The following is a 27,855-nucleotide window of genomic DNA, read 5'->3' as shown; positions in this document are numbered from 1 at the left end:
ACTATACTAACGCATAATTATTTTACAGTAACATATAGTCAAATAAGCTAATCAATTTTCAAATATTTTACTTAAATAATACCCAAGCCTAGTTTGAATCCAATGAAGCTATAATAAAATTATTAGAAATTGCTAGTGATAAAATAAAACGTCTTTTAAACATTTATGGAAGATAAAGTGAATGGAATAGGTAGATTTATGGTTCAAAGTTATTTTCTATATGTATATTATAAGATGTACATATGGAGACAACATAGGAGATCAAATAGAAAGAAATTTGCTTATTTGTATAAGTTGGAGACCATATTGATGAAAAAATCACCTGCTTTTATAAATTACAAATTATACCAACCGGTAGAATGTTATTATTCTGACATCAATCATTTTCAACTATTTTCAACCCATTTTCTAATCCATGTAAAATAATAAGAAAATATTTTTCGAAAACAATAAATCAATGAGAAAAAATAGAAGTAACATTCTAAATATAATAGCTATAAATGCCATAAATGACTTAAAATAAGAGAAAATGTATTTTTAACATTTAAATAAAAATGATAAAACAACTAAAACTTAGCAGTCACCTATTACAAAGTATGTAATGTTTTAAAGATTTGATGCAAAATTGATACACAAGAAAAAAATCAAATAAATGAAAGAAATTTACCTATTTGCGTGGATTGTAAAAAGTCACGCTATTTTAATTTCACTTTTTAGGATTCCACTTTTCTATTTTATTAGAAGGTAAATTACATATATATTCGCATAATTTTAACACAATGTTACTTCAATTGACTTTGGGAGAAACGTGTGCTATTTTCTTAAGCGCCAATACCCTCAACCTTAAATCAATTGCTTAGCCTCCTGGGATAGTGGATTTAACAGCGCTTGATTTTTATTTGTGGAATCACATAAAACAGTGTGTACATAAAACAAGTAGAGATTAAGGACAAATTTTAATAGAGATTGAGAGACTAGATTTAGGTGAACTAATATTGCAAATGCATTCGTATTAATTCGTAAAATATCAGGAATATACTGTCTCTAATTGTTAATTAATCGTTCATTTGTACATTTTGGTTAAATTCGAATAATTTTATTATAAATTAACTAAAATGTTCGAATATTTATGAACAGTAGTATATGTCACAATCAGAAAAAAAGTTATATCGATTAACATCGTACATATTTTAATTAAAAATTCTCATTTTAAAACATTCCACTTAGATACACACTAAAAAGGAAGCACCCAGCAGACCTCACAAAGGATATAATCTAGCAAACGCGAGGATGGTACTCCGTTGGGGGTAGCCACCTACATGTTAAAATAACTGCTAAAAAATTCGACCTAATGTCCACATTGGAAAAATTGTGAATTTTAAGAAATAAATAATACAAAAGAAAAAAAAAAAAAGAAAACTTAGATACACAACTCACATAGAAACAGCATACTAAATCAATAATAGACAAAATACAGACAACAAGGAGACAAATGCATTGGCTAACAAGTCGAAGATCCAAATTAAGCATAGAAAATAAATTAAAAATATACAAAACGATCATAAAACCAATCTGGACGTACGGAATACCACTATGGTGGACAGCAGCAATGAGCCATATAAACAAAATAGAAACAATGCAAGCTAAAATTCTTAGAACGATAGTAAATGCACAATGATACGTTAGAAATGTAGTATCGTGGACAAAAGGCCTAAGATATCTGCCGAATCGTAAACAATGTCGCGAGAGCCGCGGCATCGTCGGGTACATCAATGTGTCGTCGATCCTTTTTAAGTGGATAGTTTCGTGGAAAGGGCCCGCGTGACCCTGGCCACGGGCGTTTCGGGACACGTGTCTCGGACGGCGGGAAAAGACAAAGAGACGTTAAAGTCAGTATTAGTTGAGAAGCCGGAGAGAACGGATGCAAAAGGTGTGCAGAGTGTGAATTGAGAAGCGAGAGCGAGCGAGTGTAGAAGCCGAAGAGTGTGAATCGGGAAGTCGAAAGCCGCGTCTGAAAATAAGACGTACGACAGCATTGTAATTATTTCGTTGCTTCGAATATTATTAATTAAATCAAAACATCATTACTTGTCCTTTTCTCTAAGACCCATTAAGATACTACATAATTTTGGGGGCTCGAGCCAGGATCTAGAGCGCTAAGTGACAAGTGAAAGTGATATTTCGGAACGATGAGTGACTACAATGCAGGAGAAGCAGATTTGACTGACGAGCAGGTGGCTCAGATGCGAATACCTGAGTTAAAAGACGAGCTGAGAAAACGACGGCTGAGATTAGCGGGCAGAAAGCGCGAGCTGGTAGCGCGATTGCTGGCTGCGGTACGCTTAGAGCGGGAACACGGTGCACGAGAAGAAGACGACGACGACGATGATGTTTTAGAAGACGACGATGATGTTTTAGAAGACGACGATGACGATGAGATGGGCGTGATTGGGGACCGTTTAGACGGCAACGGTCCAGGGAATCACGATCTCAGTAGTCAAGACGGCGGAGTTTGGGTGACTCCAGTGGTAAGACGACGAAGGCAAGACGAGCCTAAGTGCACGGTGTTAACGTTTGAAGACGTAAAAGACTCGTTAGGAAAATTCAGCGGAGATGACCTACCGAATGTGAGCCAATGGATAAGGGATTTCGAGAAAATGGCGGAAGTGTGTGGCTGGTCGGACATCCACATGGTGGTTTTCGCCAGGAAGCTTCTCACAGGCTCTGCTCAAGCTTTCGCACGCCAAGAACGATGCACGAAGTCCTGGGCGAAGTTTAAAAAGGCGTTGGTAGATGAATTCCCAGACATAGTGAGTGACCGGGAGGTACATCAAGAATTAGCACATAGAACGAAAAGAACAGACGAGAGTCTGCTTCAGTATATGTATAATATGCGTGAGATTGCGGGACAAGGAAGAGTCGATACACAGTCGGTAATCGACTATATTATCCAGGGTATTCCCGATGAGGTCGCGAATAAAGCCATACTATACGGGGCCAGGAATATGCAGCAGCTGAAGGAACGCTTCAAGCGGTATAAAGCGATGAAAAGTGAGATGAGGGCGAAAACAAAATTTGGGGAATGCAAGGACGATGAAGCGGAACGATCAGCAATACGGAAGCAGTCGAGGCAAACGAGCAGTGATCCCAAAAGGTGCTTCAATTACGGCGGTGACGATCACTTAAGTGTTACGTGTCCAAAGAAAGAGAAAGGTGTGAAGTGCTTTAGCTGCAACGAATTTGGACATGTTGCGGCGAAGTGTACTGCACGACCAAAGGAGACTTACGTCATCTCGAGGCCCGAGAAGAAGGAGTACGTGAAAGAAGTGTCGATAGATGACTGTAAGATTACATCGTTAGTAGATACGGGTAGTGATCTCACGTTCATACGATCAGACGAGTATGCGAGGTTAGGATCACCACCGCTAGGAAATTGTAAACTTAAGTTTGATGGTTTGGGTTCCGCTGACAATGAGACCTCGGGTGAATTTACGAAGGTAATGACGGCCGACGGGCAGGCTGACGGTCACGAAGACGCGTCGGATATATTGAGGGTCAACGTGATAGAACAGTTTGACGAGATAGATGTAGCGCACATAGAGGAACCTCACTACCGTGAAGCGATTCGCGATATCGTTAGGGGGTATAAGCCAGAGAAGACGCGGGATGTCGGGATAACCGCGAAAATCGTGTTGAAAAGCGACAAACCCATAGTACAAAGACCGCGAAGACTGGCGCCGTCTGAGAAAAGAGAAATAGACGACTTGGTGAAGTTGCGAAAAAACGAAGGCGATTTTAAGTGTCAGGTATGTCATAGGCCGGGCAAAAATATGGAGTACGCGGATACCCCGAGTAGAAATTCACTGCCGGGTGCTGTGTATGTGGCTGAGTGTGAGGACGGGCTGATTGCACGGTTGAGAAGCGCACAGAAGAAGGGCATTGAAGTCCGTAAGATTTTAGATGCCGCAACGTGTAGTCAGGCCGATAGATATGTAACCAGAAGATTAATCGACGAAGAGTGGGGCGTGAATTTCGAAAAACAGCGTCGTGAGTTACGTGAGGACGCGAAAAGGAAGATCGCTGCGACGCAAGAAGAAAACAAAAGGAATTTCGACAAAAGACGGAAGAGTGCGAAGCAGTACCTAAGGGGAGATCTGGTAGCCATTAAGAGAACTCAATTTGGCCCAGGTTTAAAATTCGGGGGAAAATTTTTAGGTCCGTACCGGGTATTGCGAACAATGTGGAATGACCGATACATGGTGGAGAAAGTAGGGGAGCATGAGGGGCCTACGCACACGTCGGCGACCGCCGACTTCATGAAGCCTTGGGTCCTCAACGCCGAAGACGACGCATCCGACGATAGCGAAATTGAAGACCACATCTGAGGGCAGATGTTATTGCAGGATGGCCGAATGTAGTATCGTGGACAAAAGGCCTAAGATATCTGCCGAATCGTAAACAATGTCGCGAGAGCCGCGGCATCGTCGGGTACATCAATGTGTCGTCGATCCTTTTTAAGTGGATAGTTTCGTGGAAAGGTCCCGCGTGACCCTGGCCACGGGCGTTTCGGGACACGTGTCTCGAACGGCGGGAAAAGACAAAGAGACGTTAAAGTCAGTATTAGTTGAGAAGCCGGAGAGAACGGATGCAAAAGGTGTGCAGAGTGTGAATTGAGAAGCGAGAGCGAGCGAGTGTAGAAGCCGAAGAGTGTGAATCGGGAAGTCGAAAGCCGCGTCTGAAAATAAGACGTACGACAGCATTGTAATTATTTCGTTGCTTCGAATATTATTAATTAAATCAAAACATCATTACTTGTCCTTTCCTCTAAGACCCATTAAGATACTACAGAAATGAGGACATACAGAGGGACCTGGGAATCCCAACGGTCAAGGGAACAATCAGCAGCTACGCTGAAAGATAGGCAAAAATAAGAACACACCCAAACCGACTAGTAGCGGAAACGATCAACACTTTAAATATGGAAAGAAGGTTAAAAAGGAAACACCCAGCAGACCTCACAAAGGATATAACCTAGCGAACGCAAGGATAGTATCCCGCTGGGGGTAGTCACCCACATGATAATAATACCGTTAAAAAATTCATCCTAATGTCCAAGTGGACAAATTGAGAATGTAAATAAATAAAAAAAAAAAAAAAATCACAACTTAAAGACGGTTGAGAACGATTTAAGCTATTCCAACACGAGTTAGATGAAATTGATGAAGATGACATCGCTCAGTAACAAGAAGCGTTGAGACAGTACCGAGCCGTTTAGCTCGGCTGCTCAGGCAGAACTAAGTTGGGATTGATGTGATTTTAAATACCCAACCTCTTGCATGTTGGATTGTTCGTATTTATCCGATGCCTTCCCTTATGATCTTTAGGGTGCTTTCGAACAGTTTATCACTTTTTCTTCGTATGCTGTTGATGTTTGTTGGGGTCGGCATGATTCGTGATGTGGACCGATTTAAATGATTGGAACCTTCTATTGGTTGATTGTTCAGCTACATCGGGACGCTGCTTGGTTGCGTGCCTCGACCAATGGGTTATACCTCTTCGAAGGTGACGTCACTGACTTCGATGGAGCGATACACTTCCGCTGTTGGCTTCGATGTAAACACGTGGCACTGTGTGGTCACTGGTAAGTATGCCTTTCACTAGCACGTGATCCGACTTGAAGGACCATGTAATTTCGCACGTTCACGGGGAGACGCGATCTCGAAGAAGCGCCCCAACGGGAGTCGTAAATTCCCGTTACGATTTGAATAATCGACGCCATGAACCGTTCGATCCCTTATTTCTCGTGGGATAATAAGGGTAGTTGATTGAATATAACTCTGTTATTAACAGGCTATTATATATTTTGACTTATCCGACAACTTCAGTGTGATATAAGATTGAGTATTTGATATGACAACTACGAACGAGTACGACCCGAGACTCCTTTCGCGTTGACGATGATGATGACTGTTTTCAACTCGTAGGTTCTTGCTGGACTTCCTACTCCTGCTGTGCCTCGCACTGGCTTCTGACTCGCGTTGATCTAGACTAACTGATGAGTTTTAACTGTTACTTGAATGTTACTGTGGAGCAAGTCTAGAGCGCAAATGGAAGAGGGATGAAATGAGCCTCCTGATGTCGTAGAAGAAGTATAGAAATGAAGTGACTGCTCTGTAATGATGAGAGCAAGCCTAGAGGGATGAAGCGACTGCTCTGTCGCGATGAGAACAAGTTTAGAGCACAAGTTGACTGTTCTGTAGTCCCGAGAACAAGTGAAGTTCGTTCTTATATGGTTACGGAGGAAAGCTCGATAAGAGTGTGCCCTTTGAACGAAGAACGTGGATTCGTTGCTCACACTTTTCGTTAGGAAAGTGAGGGTAACGATTCACGATGCCGATTGATTACGACCAACGTTTGAAATGAAGATAGGAGAAAGAAGCCTCCTACCAACGCGACACATGGGCGACATTGTTTATAGGAAACCAGCTTTTCCATTAGACAACTATTCGTTTTTTCCATAAGGTAACTATCTGCTTTCTCCGTAATTTGTAAGAACGTGCAATAGACCTCTGTGTGTGTGTGTGTGTGTGTGTGTGTGTGTGTGTGTGTGTGTGTGTGTGTGTGTGTGTGTGTGCGCGTGTGTGCGTGCGTGTGTGCGTGTGTGTGTGTGTGTGTGTATAGCATATACATTGGTATTTCGTGAAAGTTATACAAACCCTGACCGCTTAGTTATACATTCCTGACTATGTACCTAATTAATGTTCAATCCAAATGATCATTCGATGTACATCGCGGCACAATTATTCCCGTGAATGACACACTACTAATCACTTTATTCCCATTGCCACTGCATTTGACAATCACGTCAATCAATTGGCACGCAGGCCGAGGCTATACGTCGAGCGCATTCTGCCACCCACGATCATCTGAAGCCCTTCAAAGTGCAAAATCGCTTGAAAAATGGAACGCCTGATAGGATAATCCATAGTTGGTTATTGGAAAATGTTTGGTGAAAATTGGAATTTTTTACCGCATCGTTCGAAATGTTTGGCACGATATTTTTGTGTATGCTAATAAATTATCGAATTACCGATGGATTTATTTTAAGATTCTAATAAAATAAACGTGGAAAATGTTAATGAAATTTGTTGAAAATAATCCAATCTATTTTATTATAAATTTGTATGAAAATTTCCAATGAATATTTTTTAGTATTTCAAGATATACATTTTAAATTATAAATGTACTTCGAATTGATTTTCTGATTTATGTAAGTTATCGTTTTTTCTCCTAAGAATAAATAACAGTTTCTGAATCAAGTTTCAGCATCAAACATTACATACGAATATTATTTCATTTTATGTATAGATACTTTACAGTTAAAACCAATATTATACATAATATGCAAGAAAGCAAACATGCAAAAACGAGAAAAATCACTCACTATTACATTATAATGTTAGAACGTATTAAATAGCATCAGTAATAAAATTAGTAATAATATGAATTAAATATAAAAATTGACATAAATATATGAAATTATATTACAGCAGAATCCAGTTCTAATATTGCTAATAACTATATTACTTCAAATAATAATATATGTATATATAATAATAAATAATAATAATATATGGTAGTATATTACTATTATATATATAATAATATAAATAATCCCCTTCTCTCTCTCTCTCTCTCTCTCTCTCTCCCTCCCTCCCTCCCTCCCTTGTTTATAATAATTGCAATAGTTCTAATGTATTTGAAGTGAAAATTTTTAAATAAATACCACAAATCTTGTATCTATTTAAGCTTCATATATATATAACTAAAAGTAATTATTCACAAAGCGGACGGCTTTATCGATTTCAACAAAATTCCTTGAAATATATTGTCAAAGTCAACATTCTGAACATCTTTTCCCTGTACACGTTTCCTATATACGTCGCTCGTTTTTAGTTTCCGAGATATTTGCAATAAGATATTTGCTTCACGGTTTATTTTCGATAATCATTTCCAACTTACGTAAGAAAGAAAAATCAATGGATTAGGCTTGAGTTAAATATTCGGTCGCGTTGCGAGGCCGTGGGTAACGCAACTGTGAAATAAGACAAGATATAAAATAATAAATTAAATATAATTCATACTGAGCTTTACATTATGGTGTAGTTATTCGAAATTAGAAACACTTCAGCTATGGTGTTGAAAAATGGGACTATCCGATCATTAAAATCATACTGCTATCGGAATAAACTTTTGCGAATATCTCGGAAAGCAAAGTCAAGCGACGGAAAAGTTGTTCAGAATGTTGACCTTGACAGCATATTCCAAGATTATTGAAATCGGTAATGTCGTCGGATTTGTAAATAATTACCAAAATATATAATTATTTAAATATTTCATTTTGAATATTTATTCAATATGAGATATTTTTAAGTTGTGACTTATACACACATATTGTATACATACATGAGATGTATCATTCAATCAGTGTTTTAAGCTTCATTAATATTTAAATAACTAATACCTAAGCTGTGACTGGTACTGTATGCATACATAATATGTATCGTATTAGAACTTTAACTGAATTGAATCAGTGATTTAAAATCTATTAATATTTGAATGAAATTCTCAAATCAAATATTGCGATTGGTTTTAATTAAGAACAGATTAATGATATGATAAGATCGATAATTGACGTCTAGACACTCCATCAAATCAATAATTAAACGAGATTCTTATAGGTGATATACATAGAAATAAATTGCATTATTGTGAATATAAATTAATATACTTTCATACTTTTACATTTTTTAGAAGAAATATTCTGTTTAATATCGATGTTTAATCACCAACTAAAATTAAATAAAACTTATAAATTCTATAATAGCAAGAAAGAATAGATTAATTTTTCCCTTCTGTCATATTAATTATAATTAATATTACGATATTTGTTCAACTTTCACAGCATAAAGATGCATATTCAACATATCCTTTCCAGATGTTAAAAAACAAACAATGAGGAAGTATGTAATCTCATTACGGAAACGATGATGCACCATTTTTACTGCAGCGTCATATTTAACGGTATCCATTCTCGCAAACATGAACGCGTTATGCAGATGTGATATCCTCGAGGATACCGATACCATCCCTTTTATCTACTAAACGATTCCATAAATTAAAATGAAAGAGAGAAAATTTGTATATTAGTAACCATTAGTGCTTAATCTATGTTAAAGCATATATGCTAATTTCCAACAGGTTAAAAAAGAGTATGTTAGCTGTAAACAATACTTATCTTAAAATAAATTAGCATTCATTATATTTTTTCATCGTAATTCTAATCACAATTTTTAAAAAACAGTTCGTTGATGTAATTTAATAGAAATAATCGAAAATGACATAATCCTTAATAAGTCAATGAGATTAATAGTAAATTAAGCAGGATCTTTACATTTTAGAATTCTAAATGACTATCTAGTTTCCCTAATTATAAATCGAAGGCCGACTTTGGCTTCTATATCACATTGGAAAGTCGTGTAAAGTATAGTCATAAAAGAAAGAATCTCGTTACAACCCGCTCGTAAAAATGGATAATACGGTGGTGTTAACATATTCTACGCAGTGTACAACACTTACGTTTTATACATGCGAAAAACTACATCGACCCTTGACAACTTAATGACGTTAACAATTTTCTATGTATTTGTATGCAAGCAATTAAGTTCTATATGTACTGTTAAAATGATCGTTAAATACTAATGGTAATAATAACAATACCGCTTTTAAGTTTATAATTAATATCGCATTAAATACACTATTCTTACCTATTAGCTTGTAGAAGGTACCTATTGTATTATATGTGATTACATTTGCCTATTATTATTGGATCTACAATAAGCAGCAGGCCGTATGCTACTATTTGAACTTCCTATTGCACTGTCCAAACATTCTCTCGTGTAAATATCCTATTATCCGAATAGTAGGATATTTCTTGAAATACTATGCATATACAGGGTGGTTGGTAATTGGTGGTACAAGCGGAAAGGGGGTGATTCTACGCGAAAAAAGAAGTCGAAAATATAGAATAAAAATTTTTCGTTCGAGGCTTTGTTTTCGAAAAAATCGACTTTGAATTTTCGCTCGGTACGCGTGCACTTTATTGTAACCTTTCATACTTTAAAACAATCGAATACGTTAGAAAGTGTTCATAGAAATTTAATTAGAAGAGCAGAAGTATGTGTTCGGCAGAATGAGCAACATTTTCAGCAATTTTTGTAATAATAAACTTTATGATTACTTCATATTATTTCATTATGTATTCCTAATTTTCCGTTACGGCAAAAACAAACTTAAACTGCGATAATATCCATCGAGACAACGATCTGCAGTGAGATCCGTTATAACCAGACGTGATGAAGTGCGCGCGTATCCAGCGAAAATTCAAAGTCGATTTTCTCGAAAACAAAGCCTCAAACGAAAAATTTTTATTCTATATTTTCGACTTCTTTTTTCACGTAGAATCACCCCCTTTCCGCTTGTACCACCAGTTACCAACCACCCTGTATATTATGTAATTAATAGAATTTGGATATTAATGAAAATGTATATTTTTATAGACATAATTGAAGGAATGAAACATAAATGAATATCTGTTACATCTGCCATATTTATTAAATATTATAGTGGTTACCTTATTTTTGATATATTATATACCCTTGCATTATATGCGTATTATATTTGAATGTATAAAAATCTTCTATAAAGCGACATCTGTTCATAATAATTCAATGGAAATAATATAACTAAGCAGAAATGACTAATGTAGAACTATGAAAGCTCTATCACAGTAATATTTGAATTCGATAAAAATTAGAATTATTTTAGGAAATTATTTTGTAAAATGTTTTCAATCGATCAAAAGTAAATATAAAATTAGTACGTTCTGATATGTTTTCGAAGTTATTTTAAGATGAAATTTTAATTAACATTTACAATCTTAGATTTTATTTTATTTTATTTTATTTGAGTAACTTAGAACTAGTTCGTAATTAGCTACATTCTTTGATTACTTTTTCATAAGATAAGAATATCTTAGAATGAGTAGTTTTAATACGTCAAATGAGGCTATCTCATGAACAATATCGTTTCCAGAACCCAGTTTTAATCAAATCTAGTATCAATGAGTTACTGATAATCGTTAATCTTTAATACATTGTATCTGCCAACAAAGTTAATAATTCTAGTTTTAAACTGGATTGAAAACTTGCGAGACAAAATTTTATCCCATCTTCTTTTTATCATCTGTCATTCTCTAACTTTCGAATGCATGACCTTTGCAAATATAATAAAACATTTTTAAATCATCGCATAGAACGCAAAACCACAGAGAAAGCAATTTTTAAAAGAATTAGTTAATAAATTGCAAACTGATTATTGTGAAAATACAATAAATTATTTCTTTTACCAGTTACATGTTTAATTATTTATATCATTAACGTAATAATATCCTATACCCACATATGAAAAAAGATATTTGATTCGTGGCATGCAAAAATTATAAAACGAAAAGTAATCTATTTTTAAACGAACTCACCGTTTATTCATTTATATACACGTGTTGATATTTTATATCCTGTCGACGTACACAATACAGTAAGCATTGATACCTACATCAGAAAATATAATTTATGTTATTAAATAGTAATACGTACTACGTATTTAAGGGTTATTTTTAATGTATTTAACTTAATTATTTCCCATAAAAAACATCAGCTCTGTTAGTACACCAGAAAAGATCAACCAAGCGGAAATTTAAGAAAAAATTTTATTCGTCGAATGTACGCAAACAATTCGACACAATCCCCACCATAAATTCCAAAACCCCCGATAGCGTTATAATGGGACGTCACGTGACGGCATTGGGATCGTTTAAGGAGAAAATTAGATGCAGGGGACCGTTATCCCCATGCACTGGCGTAATTACCAATATTGAAAGATGCATCGGTGATCGAATCGATCCGATAGTAACTGACGATTGCTCTGATACGCCAATATTCCGTCGTTTGTCCGTAAATATGCATTCACCCCTAGCCTTTGTGTAGCAATATCTTTCATTCGATTGTTGCATGAAATGCGATTCATTCCGCGCGACTGGTTCGCCATTCAAAAACCGTACTACAACGCGCTTTACCCTTTGGAGAGTAATTAACACACGCACCTGCATCAGTCTGCTACTGATAGGATCAAGTTCAATGTACAACTTAAATCAAGATCAAATTCATTAGCTAATGTTCAGTTTCTAACAATTTACAGTATAATAATTATTATAATAATTCATCTATTCCACATGGTCTCTGGTCACCGAATTAAAATCACATGTAAAAATTTCACTTCTCTAATTAAACGTATGTCTGTATCTACACGTATCAGGTCTGTAAATATGAAACCGGAATTTGCCTATAGATGGCCCTAACTGATAATGTAGTTATCACTAAACTGCGTCATTGATGCCAAAAGTCTTTGTTGACATCTCACAAACATTTTCGACTCAGAACAATACAAGTTTCATACAACAGCATAGTTTGTAATAGCGTTGAACATGTCGAATTTTGTGCCTGGAAACTACGATTTGCGGACAGCATTGGTTTTCTGTTACCATTTGGAGAAAACTGATGCAGAATCACATCGAATGCTTGTCGAAGCTTACGGTGAGCATGCTCTTGGTAAATCACAGTGCTTTGAATGGTTTAAAAAATTCAGACGTGGCAATTTTGACGTTAGGAACGAAGAACGTGGATCAGAAGGGTGTGATCTATTATGAGCTGTTAAAACCTGGCGAAACCGTTAATACTGAGCGCTACCGACAACAAATGATCGATTTGAATCAAGCTTTGCGTGAAAAACGACCAGAATATCAAAAAAGGCAACACAAAGTAATTTTGCTTCATGATAATGCACCATCACATACAGCAAAACCAGTCAAGAAAACGATCGAAGCTTTCAGTTGGGAAATACTTTCGCACGCGGATTACTCGCCAGACTTGGCTGCGTCCGATTACTATTTATTTGCATCGATGGGACACGCACTTTCTGACCAGCACTTCACTTCTTACGAAAATGTACGAAAATGGCTCGATGACTGGTTTGCCTCAAAAGAGCGACAGTTTTTTTGGCGTGGCATCCACCAATTGCCAGACAGGTGGGAAAAATCTATAGCTAGCGATCATTGAAAATGTCTGAAATCTAGTAAAATCACGTATGTACGCGGATAAGGAAGTTCTGTGATTAAAATTTAAGGACAAGGTACAGAATGTTTCGCAAAGTAATGAAAACGTAATACCTTGATGTAGGTGGAGCATATTGAAAAGGGTATAAGCTGTAATGAAGGCAAAGCACAAATTATTGAAAGGTACGCGTATAAACCCTATATAACACCTTCGTAAATAATAGATTTCGTTCTTAGAACTCGCTCCCAAGTCTCCCAAGCGAAGATATGAAAAATATTGATAGTTTTCAGTGATTTTCGGACTTTCGGCTTGGTTCGGGGCGAGGGTAACACGCGGACGGAGAGCTCTGTGGAAAAAGTGAAGTGTGAAGGGAAAAAGGAGAAGGAAGCACAAAGTGAAAAGGGTGAGCATACGAGGAGAAAGTAATAGAAAAGCGAAAAGAAGTCAGGAACGAGAGAAAGATACAAATTAGAAAAACTAGAGGAGAAGAGGTTAGGAAGTCAGAAGCGCGGCAAAGTAAGGGAAACAAAGATGGCAACAAACAGAGGAAGACCAAGGATCATGGGTAAAGCGGGAGATAAGGCAGATTTCAAAAATACATTGGACAAATACAGCTTGTCAGAGTGATTTTCATTCGATGGCCAAGACCATATTAGTTTAACTGATTAATATTAGTCTACGTATAACTAATGCTATTAATATTTTTCAAATACCTAAGAAGTGTTTGAATCTACTTGAACCCATCGCTAGAATTTACATACTAACACGTGCTCATTGGTCCAATGGAAATATGTTATTCAGGAAACAGCCGTGAAACGCGTCGTGGTCAAATTGCAATTACAGGCCGAAGCGTGATTCTACAAAATTGAAATATGTACAGTGGCTACAAAAAGTATTACCAGCACATTGGTATGTGCCAATAATGGGTATTTTCTAGTGAAATATTTTTTTATCAGATCCCATAACTCTGTCGTACATTCTCATAGTATCAAACGTTTGTAATTATACGTATAAAAATACTATTAAATGATACAAAATTTGCCACATGTACTTGGATCTGATTGACTAATACTGCTCAAATACTATAATAAATACAACGACCTTCGATACACAGTCACTGTATATATAGAAGCGTGTACTGCCTTTTTATGGTATTATGTTATCGTTGTGTTCGAGTAGAAATTCTGGTGGATACTGTCGCATAGTAGTTGATAGAGGGGAAGAACGAGTGCCGCGATGGGACTGGAATATTCGATAGATTGTGATACACGAGGGAATTCGGGACAATCAGATTTACAAAATGTTGGTTTTAAACGTTGAAAATCGAATTTCCTGGGCTTTGCTTCGTATATTTTACGAATCCGATCTGCAATGCCCGGAATTAATTTTATGTGGTTAACGTGTTTCAAAGGTATGTTCGTGGTTAACTGCCGCAATGTCGAACATTGAAAGTTATAAAATAATAGTGAGTTTCATTTTTTGTTATTTACAGGTTGAACAAAAATGATGCGTGCAATATATGAATTTATACTGTCACATAGCGAACCAATTGATTATTCATTTCACAAGTATACCTAACTTGCATGTTCGCAAATGCTGATCGTAAGATAAAATATTAATTTGACCATTGAGGACCAAGCAATGGAATAATGTGTAAAAGTAGCGTAAATGCAACATTAATAAGAAACAACTGTTTCATCGAGTTACAAAATGTATTACAATAATGGACATTACAGAAGCCCATTATACCAATCGGAGGTAAGGAAAGAGCTTTTATAATTTGAAAGAAGTAGTTCATCACAGTACTGTAAGATACTTCAATTTCTTCAAATTTAATCAAATTATAGGACTTCGAAGAAATAATAACGAAAAATATACCGATCAAATTCTTGAAATTTTAAGTGCAATGTAAAAGACAATGTAATGAACGCGTTGCGATAATACAACATTGATCCTTAACCGATTAATCGACTGAATTGTTATAGGAAAAATTAAGATTAGATCTTATTGCGATAAGATCCCTAATAAATGCACCCTGGTATGTTACCAACGAAACAATCCACCGCGACCTCAAGATACCCACAGTCAAAGATGAGATATACAAGTCCGGAAGCAGATATAACGCAAGAGTCAACAACCATCACGACCCTTCGTCACCCAACTGCTTGACACGACGGACCAGATCCGCAGACAAAAAAGAAAATACCCTTTAAATTAAATCCTTAGATCCTACTAGAACCAACAATATAAATTATTATAAACCATGTCATTGTATCACGTCAAATGAAGTTACTGAAAATTCTCAACGAGGATTGATTGTAAATATTCTAACAAATAAAAAAAAATAAAAATCTTACTGCGATAATATTTTACTGAATCTCCTATGGAGTTACAAAACTTTCTCTTTAAATTTAATTCACGCTCAATACAAAAGAATTATACCTTACAAGTAGATACTTTACATAATGTAGATTTATATGTTACATAATATCGTCATGCGAATTATAGATTTTGATTAACTCGATCATTACAAAGAGAGATTTGAAGCATTTAACGATCTCATTCTGCTAAATTTGCGTGACCTATTCAAGTTTGTATATTCCAATATCGCTCTTGTAACAAAGAAAAAGTTTGTGACATTTCAAGAAAAATTATTATCATGAAATTGGAATAAGAAGTGACATATGTATATGAACAATGATTTTTTTTACCTTTTCTCATATTTAAAAAAGTTATTAACCATATAAAACCACTATTGAGTCAAAAATGACCCAAGAGACGTAAGAAACTTAACATGGTCTAGAGTTAAAGTAACTTTAATAGTTACTAAAATTAGTAACAAATCATTTGTTTTTCCAAAATTCCATAAATTCCATGAATTCTGATTTTTGCAATCTACGAAAGTATATTATAGAAAACCCTACGTTTTCTAGAAAGAGTAATTTTGAATATATGGAAACTTTTGTCACAGTTCATTAAATCAGTGGGACTGCTCTTTTTCATTGCCAAGGAGATAATATAATAAAGTGAAGTAAAAAGTAAAAGGAAAAGAAAAAATGGGAAATATATTCTCAGCAAAACTTTCCTAAAACTGCTTACGATATGTTACAAATTTATAAGCCTGTTATTTGTTATCTTGAAAGTTGGGAACTTTCTTGAACAAAGCTACGCTAAAATTCCAAAAAGTAAAATATATCTACCAAATAGATATCCGAAGCTTCCACCCCTATAAACATATTTTGCTGTAACAAGATGCGGTTACAATGAAACTAACATTATTCTTGACACTTGGATCAACTATAGTATGAGAATTAACTGAAGAAATTTAAGTCTCAATCGAAACATTTTGCTCTCTCGATTTTTCAATTTTAATATAATTATTGATTAGTCATTTATTAGTTATTATTCATTTGTTATTTAATAGCATTATTTATTATAATTATTTATTATAATATTATTGATTAATATCGTTACGTGCTAAGATCACTTTAGTACTTTCATCATGAATATTTCTATTCTTTAGTATACATTAACTTAACCAACAAGTAAACGTGAAATTTATAAGAGAAAGCAAAAATTCAAATTACATATTCCAAATTTTATAAAGATACACCATGACTGTAGTTGTATTTCTGACTCCTTTTTCTTCTTGCAAAAATTTTTGCAATATCGCATTGTATATAATACACTATTTTATTTAATCCATTTTATAGTACATACTATACTTGTATGACCTTTATATTTTCAGAAACCTTTTATCTCGATTTCTATCTCTATTAACGATGTAATAAAATTCCAGCTTGAGTCTCCATTTGCAAATATCTCCTAAAAATATAATTAGTTGTTACTAAAAGATCACTATCATGGACGACTCATGATTTTGCACAGTATTGCACATATTGTGCAGCTTAAAATTAAATCTAAATTAATCTTAGGTCGTCACACATGTACATTGTACGTGTACATTGTATATATGTGATACTAGTAGCGAACGTGTTGCGGTATAGAAAATTTACGATGTCAAAACTCTCTCGTACAATAATTTACTATGGCAAGTAACAAGCAATATAAATCATTGACTCTTCTCTTGTATAATTTCGCGATTAGAAGATACAATTATATTTCTATAATTTTATAATAGTAATAATAATTCGCAAGTTGTAAAAGTCACTTGCACAAAATTTGTTATTATCAAAATTGTCCCCATTGTGCAAAACAATCTATTGATATCAATAATTTGTAATCTGTGACCTATAAAAGATTAAAAATAATATTAGTTGAATCGTGGAAGAAATTTTGGAATAATTTGTAATCTGTGACCTATAAAAGATTAAAAATAATATTAGTTGAATCGTGGAAGAAATTTTGCTCCTAAAAAATGTCATGTATTTTCGTATCGATATTATACCAATTATGGGAAAGAAGCCACTAATACTAATAGTTTATAGCTTGTAACTTGTACAAATTCACAATATGGCACTGGCTGTCAAACATTTCCATAATTTCATAATATTGTAACCGAATTGTTCAAAATGGGTCCACGAACATCCTAAACGTTGAGGGATCAAACAAAATAAAATGTATACACGTAGCATATCTAACAGGTAGCCCGATAGTAGCAGCACTACCACACCCAAACGAAAGGGGCGTAGGACGTAGGACGTAAAGGGAAGCTGTATCGATTGGAGGCTTTGCTGGGTAACCACTGGCAGCTTCCGTCGGCTCTGCACCCTCCTCCGAAGCCTGCTAGTGGAAAGCCGGCGAATTTTGCACCACGTGTTCCATCGACCATATTCAAAGGACCGCTTGCTCGAGCTGCCATGAATAGAGCCCGAGCCCCGTTGGACTAACAGATTTCGTGATTCCTGTAATTAAGTTAATCGAATCGCGTTTGCATACGCGTTGCTCGAGCCCGTTGCTTAAACGAAGGTTTCTGTCACGATCATTCAGTCTGCTCGACTTTTCAAGGTTTTACACACGGACACCTATAAGGACCCACACATAATCAATAATATTGTCATAATAATTACATCACAAAATATTGAGCTTTAATCGTATACGATTACTGTAATGGACAATATCCTCGCTACTTAAGAATATTGACGTTTGGATCGCAAAATATCCAAATTTTGATCGATATTATCATCAATAATGATTTAATCAATAGTATTATAATTACGTAATGTATACTTGGTATTTAATATTTAATATTTAGTATGTTAGTTTATAAAGTGACCAGAGGAGATCTAGTTCCGCTGACCTTGACCTTGACATATGTTAAGGACTCTTTGCTGAGTAACCTTTAGAAGGTTATAACCGTCCAACGCGTTATCCCTTAAAGATTATTAGGAAAAAGAATCTTTTGCAAATCTACGGAATTTATTCATTTACGTATGGTAAAGAAACACCGCACACGTTGCTCAATCGCTCCACTGACTCGTCAAAATTTAGTCCAACCTAATACCAATCCCATATGTGAGCGGAGCGAAAGAAGGGGAAATTTTTAACAAAAATATTTTTCAGCCGAAAATCGTAGCCCTTTCACTCTCATGTGCAGTTGGAGCGAGCAATGCGTGCAGTGTTTGTTTGAAGAAAACTGGAAAATAGGCGCGGCTATCGCATCAGCTACATTTGTGTTCGTGGTTACATATGTGTATGTATTTATGTATAAGCAAAATGCAATGTACTTGAATAGTAGTGGTAACATATTTCTATTAATAACTTTTTGAGGGATAACGAGCAACGATTTAAACCTTCTAGAGGTTATTCACAAGAATGTCCCTGACAATATACGTCAATGTCAAGGCCATTGAGACTGGCCCCTCTTTTTTTAATTTATAGTATATTTTTTACAATATTTTTACAATTTTACAATTACTTACTTTACTTTTTTACAATTTATAGTATACATGATATTAAAATATTGAGGCTGAATTAACGAAAATTTTGATATTTTGCGATCCAAGCGTCGATATTAATATAAATTAATATAAATGATTGAAATATTAACAGTAATTATTGACAGCACAGTGTTAATTACAGAAACATTTGGATTTCAAGTTTCATGTCACAATGAACGTTGCTATTGAAATGTGTTGTAGTTCATGCTAAAGCAATTGAAATAAATGGTTGCATTCTTTAAAGCAATTTTTTTCCAATAAATTCGTGAATATCGTTTCCCATTTCTAATCCATTATGTTTTATATAACATTTTAAAGAAAAAGAATTATTGTAGCTAAGCATACACTCTTTCTAACTTTGAAACTATTCAAAATTCTATATAAGTAGAACTAAAATATGCTTCAAATCCAATATAACACAGAACTGTATGTTACGTAGCATCTTGAAGAGAAGATACGACTTAATAACAAGCGGGAAAGATATGATAAGACCATTTTTCTTGAATTTTTGAAGTTTGTGCCATTTGGTGGCTAAAAGAAAGTATTTTAATATGCACTATAAGTACGTAGAAGAAGTTTAACATAAAATACCAAGTTGGAGAAAGGAATAATTTACTAGACTCCAAGGTAAGTCTGTTAGAAATATGCGGTAACTGCATAAGTTTCGCAAGAAACAAATAATAGTTTACTTGTTACGTTGATTTAACTTAATTAATATTAGTTTGCAGAAGTAATGTTACTAATACTCGTTAAACAGAAAGTGACAAAAACAGATATTTGATCCAAAAATCAAATGAAAAAATAGCTTTGATATACAATTGGTCGACGTCATATCGAATTTTAAAATTGTTCTTCTACGTAAAACGGGAAATAAAACTGATCATGTTTTTCACCTTCTTTTCCTTCAGTGGGAAATATTATCAATACTATAATACTATAAAGGCATACATACACACGAACGCACTCGAGAGCTCAACAACCGGTTAATTCTATCTGAACAACTTGGCAATTATCAATTGTTCCTAAATCGGCGATTCTATCTCCAGCCGTGATAGAAGGTAATGGACGAACTTTCAAGCGTTGAGTTTCATCGTACAGAATACGATTCACCGAAAAGATTTTACTTGCTGAACAATTATTTCGCTATAATTACTATGCTCCAAAATACTCTAAAGGGTATGATGATAGGAAAGAGTAGGCAGTAAAATAATAGGCTGTAAGATGGTATATCTAAGTTTGCTCGTGTTTGTATGGATAGGTAAGTGAGAGTGTATGTATTAGAAATAAATGTCGAATTGTTTATAGCACCTCGCTTTTGGATTCAGTAGTTCACTGTGAAGAAAGTAATATGATATTAAGAAATTGGTTTATTGGCTAGCATGTTGGTTGACTTTGTTGCTGAAAGTACACGCATATTACATGAATGTCTTTACTAACAAGTATATTTATTAAAGTATATTTATTTGTAAGAGGTAAAGTAATATACCGGAACTTGAGCATTTTCCATATTATTTCAACTATTTTGATATAATTATATTTTTATTTTGGAAACGAGACCAAAGCAAGGGAATACTGGAAAGAAGAGGGAGAAAAAAGATGCAGACCATGTAAAAGGAAAGAAGAAGACCTGAGACACGTAATAGAAGAATATGAAATAATGAGAGGAACAAAGGACATAGAAAAAACATTAAATGAAATTGGAGGAGGTCTAACAGAACTAAAAGTAATAATAGAGAAGAGAAGGGCAATACAAGACGGAAAGGAAGGAAGCACAGCAAGGAGGCAAAAGACCAAAGTTGCAATAGTTCTTTAGTCATTAGTTTTTAGTGTTTAGAGATAGAATAATTAAAAAAGTGCAATATAATAGAGTGGATAAGAGGGGAGGTAGATATATAAGAAGTGAAATAGGTATAGGAGATGTAAAACCGAAAGTTCTGAATAAAACCTATAATAAATAAAAATAAAAATATTTTTATTTAATCACCATATTAGTGTAAAAATTATTTTATGAACTGTATATGCAGTACTTATTATATCTTTATAAAGTTGCACATATTGCATTAGTATACTATTATCCAAAAATGTGAGATTCATACACACTTACAGAAAATCTTACATAAACTTACTGTGCTTTACTTGTTACGAACCGAGACTACTTGCAGCGTAAGTTATTTTGTGGAATGTGGTCGTAAATGTAAAAGCAGGTGCATAACGAACCTGACACGAAATTCGGCAGCCGCTAAAATTATTTTAAGCGAGAACAAACCTAACGCGTAGTCAAGGAATCCCTAACGTGGAATCAGGTGCGGATGAACCTGACTTGAGGTTAGGCAGCTGCAGCAAGTTGAAACTTCCTGAATGAACTCGATGTGAAATAGGGGAGTCACTAGGAAAAGTGGCACAGACAAACTCAATATGAAATCGAGGAGTCGCTGGAAAGTTGGACAACCCGACATTTAAGCTAGAAAAATTTACCGAATGTCCAGCTGGACAAATTGCAAAGTACAAATTAAATAATAAAAAAAAAAACGACATAAAGCCACGAGTGCCGTTAGGAGATTGGAAAAAGTGCAGACCTGATACTAGATCGGGGAAATGAACGCAATACGAAATCAAAAAGTCATAATAAGTGTTAGCAAAGGCTTCATAACTTAATTAGTAAAAGTCAATGCGACTAAAAGAGTATCGTGTGAATGCGTTCAACTACGTTTGTAAAGGATTGTAGACTTAAATGCTAGTTTTGAAATAATTAAACTAGAATTTATAAGAAAACACAGATATGTCCAAAATATATTCTAATCAAACTTACTATACCGTTATATACAGGGTGGTTGGTAACTGATGGTACAAGTGGAAAGGGGGTGATTCTACGCAAAAAAAGAAGTCGAAAATATAGAATAAAAATTTTTCGTTTGAGGCTTTGCTTTCGAGAAAATCGACTTTGAATTTTCGCTCAGATACTAAATGCACCTGATCGATTTTGACATACTGATAATTTCGGGACTAAAAATAGTTAAGAAGCAATGCCAAACTGTAAAAGAAAGAGTTTATAGCAATTCGAAGATTTTGAAAGGTTAATTGTAGTTCAGAAAAGGAACCGATTTAGTCCTATCTTACTAAAGTGATTCTTAACTGAATAGAGAGTTTTCGTTAAGATCTGACCAAGCAGCATGACTGTTTGGCTCCTTATACACCATAAAAATCCTGAAATTTCATGACCGGGTGATTTATGAGTTTATCATCTAGCATATGCGTTTGCGTATGAGGAAAACTAATGCTTTCAAAGTTTTTGAGAAATGGTACTTCCTGTGTCGTTCTCACGACAGTTTGTTAGATATCCAACTCAACCGTGGTTGCCTCCCGCATTGTTTAGTTAGAGGGTGTTTGAAGTACAAGGCGTTTTTGTTTCTTCGAGTATCCTCGAAGAAATTTCGACAGATACAACGGAAAAACTGTTTTTCGCCCATAATATATTATATTATTTGCTGTATTACTGCTTATCATAATTTTGACGATTTAATTGCATTAACAATAAATACAAAAATATATAAGTCTGTAATAAGTTAATAATTATTAGAGTGATAAAAATACATATTTTGTAGTATATTTTTATTTCTTTACCTAAAATGAAGAACAAATTTTACTTTACTGTTTTTAATTAAAAAATATACATAGTTGACTGTGACAAATATACCAACTTTGAATTACAAATCTATTTTCTTTTTTAAAAAAAGCTTTCTTGTGTTAAAAGAGAAGAAGACTAAATGCAAATTACAAAGAAATTCTAAACATAGTTCTGGGTACAATGTCATGTTACACGTGTATGTACGTTTCCAAGAAGTGCGGTAATAAGCTTATGATTTTTACTAGTATTTTCTAGGGTTTCATCGACCAAGAAGTTTGATAAGGCCAATGGCCTTATCAAACTCTTTTGATCACATAGACACGAACAAATAATCAGCTGATGCACGTTTATGTGCCATAAACACGCAAGTATTATTCACATGTTACTGACTTTCGCACACAACTTGGATCGCGTGAGCTATTAGAAAACGGAACAATTTTCAAGCAGATGAATTTTTATGAATGAAATAGCAACATATTTTCTATACTAACAGTAAGGATATTCTCCGTAATAAAAAATGTTACATTATAAAAGGGTTCAATTTTAGAACAAACACAACGTAAACGATAATCATCGTTGCTTCACCGCTATCAAACATGGAAATGCATACAACTCGGATGCCAAGCTACTTTTTAGCTTCTACAAAACGGGTTGGGATGAAACATACCTTATTTTCTTTCCCGGGCACTAGGCTATATAACAGAAAATCCCATCAAAATCCGTTCAATTCTTTTTACATGACGCGAGTATAAACGGAGAAGCAGACAGACAAGGATTCTAAAAATTAACATTTTTCGCTCCATAGCTTAAGAGTTGTTTCTGGATGACTGTTTTTAGTGTTTCTTCCGATGTACAGATAATTAAAATTTAATTAAAAATTCCCATTCTTATGTTATAACAATATTCACATATATTATACAATGTTATAAACACTAACACGTCATAATCCAATTCTCGTATCAATTTTTAAGGAATTAAAATTATTAGTTTCTTTAATATATATGTGTAATTCGTATTATTTACATATATACATTAAATGTATACATGTAAACTCCCTAGAGTTCATGTAGGATAGGGATTCTTTTTGTTTTACGGGTAGCACGACAAGCCGTGTTTCACGGACAGATTTTCTTTTATTTTACGGACGACCATTTTAAGAAGCACGTTTTTCCCGAACGGACGGAAAGAGAGTTACATTAGAGACAGACAAGGTTACAGAATAGTTATTTAAGATTTTAAAGACTGAAGAAGAAAGATCGGTAGCTCAGGACGTTGAAAATCGATTCTCGATTTTCAGGTAAACATTGTACCAAAAACTTGTTATTTCTCGTTTATATAATTATTGTTATTTATTGTTATAGACTCATATTAATTGTTGTTTATTTTTGTATTTTATCTAATTACTTCATAATAAAAACTCAATTTTCAGACTACAGAATCGATCCCAGAATTATCCCAAGATTTACGATCTTACATACATGTGCGTATAATATTTAAAATGAATACCAAAAAGGCTGAAACAAAAGTGTGAAGGAGAAATAATATTCCGATTACACGAGGAGGGCAAATCATATAACGAGATTGTCGGAATTGTGAACAGAAGTAAGTCCACAATACATTATATCATAAAAAAGTGAAAGAATGAGGAAACACTTGCAAACAGAACTCGATCAGGTCGACCAAAGAAATTGACTGGAAGAGGAGAAAGTTATCATTCGCGAATTAAAAACAAATCCTACTACACCCGCTCCTTAACTCGCAAGTATGGTATCTATTATGTTTCATAAAGAAGTTCACCCGAAATTATGTCGACGAATCTTACGAGACAATGATTTTCATGGCAGAGTACCGCGAAAGAAGTCATATATTAATGCGGTAAATCATAAAAAAAGATTGACTTTTGCAAAAACCTATATTAATAAAGACGATTCCTTTTAGAACAAAGTCATCTTTTCTGACAAGTGAAAGTTTAACATTTTTGGCTTGGATTGTTAAAATTATGTGTGGAGAAACCCAAATATGAAATTGGAAATTCAACATCGAAGAGTGAAACACGGAGGTGGATCAGTCATTGTGTGGGGGTGCATGGCTGGAAATTTGATATTTATTGATGGAATACTTGATAAATGTAAGTATTTAAATATTTTAAAAAGCAACCTTAATGAAAATACCTGTAAATTAGAATTATTGGAGTATTTCCACTTCCAACAAGATAATGATCCTAAGCATACTGCTTAGAATTGTGAAAAAATGGATCACATATAACACACCACAGATGTTAATTACTGCACTGCAAAGTCCAGACATAAATCCAATTGGAAATTTATGGGCTGAAATCTGAAAAAGATTAAACAAATTTCAGATAATCTGAAAGCAAGTAACGAAAGATAAAATTATAGAAATATGGAACTCCGTTGAGTGTAGTTTTACAAAATCATTGGTTTACAGTATGGAGCATCGATTGAGACACACTATTGCTGCTAAAGGTGGTCCAACAAAATATTAATATTAAATAATTTAATAATATATGTAGCATCCAAATGCTTTTGAGAGTCACTTGCAATGTGTGTTTCTAATAAATGTATCACAACTCCCACCTACGTTGTCAAATCCTTTTCAAATTTTACTGACATAATCTTAAGACCTTCATCTTTCTATTGACATCTGCTTGTCTAAGCAAATTACTCTAATGTACATTATTTCGGTCATTCAAGTTTGCATACCAGGTATGTAAATATGAATTTACATTTTTGTATAGAATTTTTTATAGAAATTTTTGTATAGAAAATACACGTTTATTGTATGAAAATGATTAAAAATATTTTATTCGAAGTATTGCCCATCGCTAGCTATACATTTTTCTCACCTGTCTGGCAATTGGTGGATGCCACGCCAAAAAAACTGTCGCTCCTTTGAGGCAAACCAGTCATCGAGTCATTTTGGTACATTTTCGTAAGAAGTGAAGTGCTGGTTAGAATGTGCGTGTCCCATCGATGCAAATAAATAGTAATCGGACGGAGCCAAGTCTGGTGAGTGAGCCGCGTGCGAAAGTATTTCCCAACTGAAAGCTTCGATCGTTTCCTTAACTAGTTTTGCTGTATGTGATGGTGCATTATCATGAAGCAAAATTACTTTGTGTTGCCTTTTTTGATATTCTGGTCGTTTTTCACGCAAAGCTTGATTCAAATCGATTATTTGTTGTCGGTAGCGCTCAGTATTAACGGTTCCGCCAGGTTTTAACAGCTCATAATAGACCACACCCTTCTGATCCCACCAAACACGTTCTTAGTTCCTCACGTCAAAATTGCCACTTCTGAATTTTTTAAACCACTCAAAGCACTATGATTTACCAAGAGCATGCTCACCGTAAGCTTCGACAAACATTCGATGCGATTCTGCAGCAGTTTTCTTCAAATGGCAACAGAAAATCAATACTGTCCGCAAATCGTAGTTTCCAGGCACAAAATTCGACGTGTTCAACGCTATTACAAACTATGCTGTTGTATGAAACTTGTATTGTTCGGAGTCGAAAATGTTTGTGAGATGTTAACAAAGACTTTTGGCATTAATGACGCAATTTAGTGATAACTATATTATCAGCTAGGGCCATCTATAGGCAAATTCCGGTTTCATACTTACAGACCTGATAAGCGTTCGAATACTTTTGTGAGCCACTGTACTTTGTATATTCGCTATATAACTTCCACAGTCTAACAATGAATGATAAAGATGATTAAGTAATAATGATAAAACAAAGATTATAGAACGGGAAGGTAAAAAATAGGAAATATGAGTTAGACATGGCGATGAGTGATTGCATATATTGAAATAAAGTTTATAGTAGGGAAAAGTCAAATTTGGAAGCAGCCTATGAAACTGCAGAAATGTGGAAAAATATTCAGGAAAAGTTCGTATTTAGACTACTAGTTCTTCACAAATTGATTCCTCGAAATGTTGATAGATACCACATTTGATCGAATACTCAGTTTGTATTATTATAACGGTAAGTTCGCGTCTCCATGACAATATACCGATTATCAATGTATATACTTGTATATAACGTTATCTATTGTGTACCGATCTATAAGCCAGTTAATGATCGCGTAATCGGAAACATTAAACTACACTAAACACTAAACTAAACTATAAGTCCAGCTATATTCCCACTAACGTTCAACCGATCGATCGATTAACGGTTTAAGCGACTGTTGCATGCGCAAAAACATCCGCATACTCAAAACTTCCTACGCGTGACGATCGATGGCCAGTAAACGCTGACAGCTAACATTCGGACAGACTCGGATCGCTACCAAAAACCAACTCTTCGTTACGTGATGAAAACAGTGTGGACTTACAGAGATTAACGAGCCAAACGCATCATCCGCGATAAGGTGAAAGAGATAAATCAGGAATTGTGATTCGAGCTAATGGATCATTGCGGAAAGACAGCTATTACAGTGGCAATTACACAGACTCGTAGGGATGGGATCGAGCTTTTTATGTGTTTATAAATTTCAATCAAATCCAATATCGATAATATATAATGACTCGTTCGTTCGAATTCTCTATGAAACTTTAAGAAACAAAAGTGGGATATTCAATTATAACCGAATATTGATCGAACTCTACCATAGAAACTGAAGAGCTCATAATCAAAATGATGTTTGTCCGCGTTTGTGTTTATTTCAGGAAAACGAACAAATATTTTGACGTCTATAATTTTCTCTTCGATATATCCTAATTTTTTAAACAAAATATTCATCGTATTATTCAATCGTTGTAAGTGTATCTGTATTTGTAAGTACTTTTAAGTAGGGATAACCTAATACCCCATCACTATAGATCCGCCTCTATTGTTTAAATAATTGTAAATGAGAAAATATCATCGGCTATTGTTTAGCTGGGAAATTCAAGTTTGTTGCAGTATCTCTAGTCTAGGCGTTGCCATTCGAGACAGTTTCGTACTGGAAGAAATTTCGTTCGATTTACGATAGCAATCAGTACATGTGCACAAACGCTATTCAACGTGGTCGAACGTGATTGGAACGTGAACATTGATCGACGTTAGGTTTGTTTGAAAAGCGTTGAATAATATTCTGAT

General features: G+C 34.7%; 1 protein-coding gene across 13 annotated transcripts in view; it reads right to left on the bottom strand.

The window, feature by feature from the left end:
* Positions 1 to 27,855, bottom strand: part of LOC126917895 (5-hydroxytryptamine receptor-like) — a 318,089-nt gene that overhangs the window by 244,404 nt on the left and 45,830 nt on the right. The window contains exons 1-2 of one of the 13 annotated variants that reach the window (XM_050725382.1): positions 26,120 to 26,287; positions 11,597 to 11,669 (exon numbers count right to left, since the gene is read on the bottom strand). The exons of 11 other annotated variants lie outside the window; for them this stretch is intronic. The gene's annotated coding sequence lies outside the window, so the exon portion shown is untranslated. Of the gene's footprint in view, positions 1 to 11,596; positions 11,670 to 26,119; positions 26,288 to 27,855 lie in introns of those variants that run through there. One more of the 13 variants, XM_050725393.1, reaches the window with a different exon arrangement.

Source organism: Bombus affinis, chromosome 1, assembly GCF_024516045.1.
Source record: "Bombus affinis isolate iyBomAffi1 chromosome 1, iyBomAffi1.2, whole genome shotgun sequence".
NCBI classification, from domain to species: Eukaryota; Metazoa; Arthropoda; class Insecta; order Hymenoptera; family Apidae; genus Bombus; species Bombus affinis.
The sequence above is the reverse complement of the archived record's forward strand: the minus strand, read 5'-3'. Positions and strand labels throughout refer to the sequence as shown.